We start from the raw sequence: 590 nt of genomic DNA, 5'->3' as shown, positions 1-590 counted from the left end.
GGTGGATGTGCACGGGGGTTGTAGGGTGTGCGGGATAGCGTACATGTTATAACACACTGATCATACCTTCTTACGATCCATAAAGGGTTTATCTCACTATACAACAGGTAAGGCAGACAAAAAAGCAAGTGGCAACGATAACAGAAGCTTTTATCGTCACACTGATAACACAAACGCAGTCTATGGATGAACACCAAACATGATTATAACACTTGGGAGAGAGAACAGATGCTTCAGAAGAACACTTTTTTGTTATCTCTAAGAAGTTCAAGGTTCGCTTTGACTGTATTGATAAGAACGGAGAATAGCAAATAACGAGCTTACAATTTTTTTCATAGAAGGACAATTATATATTTCCATATGGTTGGTCGCTAACGATGTAGATTCTATCAAGAGTGATGAAGTTTGTTAGAGTTGACAATTAAGTTTGGAGAATAATTTTGAAATCTACTGAATATTTTTGTTTATGGTAATGTGACGTGTTTTCTTAATACGAACTTAAAGAAGAGATGCCGTTATCGAAATGCATAGTACAAAGTGTTATAATAAAAACGTGTTAGATGGCGTTGCTAATACCGTTCCCTTACCTC

The 590-nt window shown here is 36.6% G+C and overlaps 1 protein-coding gene across 1 annotated transcript in view; it reads right to left on the bottom strand.

Moving 5' to 3' along the window:
* LOC119591496 (glycerol-3-phosphate acyltransferase 3-like) overlaps window positions 1-590 on the bottom strand; it is a gene marked incomplete in the record, with an annotated part of 16069 nt that overhangs the window by 10654 nt on the left and 4825 nt on the right.

The sequence above is a fragment of the Penaeus monodon genome, chromosome 28 (assembly GCF_015228065.2).
Source record: "Penaeus monodon isolate SGIC_2016 chromosome 28, NSTDA_Pmon_1, whole genome shotgun sequence".
Taxonomy (NCBI): Eukaryota; Metazoa; Arthropoda; class Malacostraca; order Decapoda; family Penaeidae; genus Penaeus; species Penaeus monodon.
Note: the sequence above shows the minus strand (reverse complement) of the source record. Positions and strands in the feature narration are given on the sequence as shown.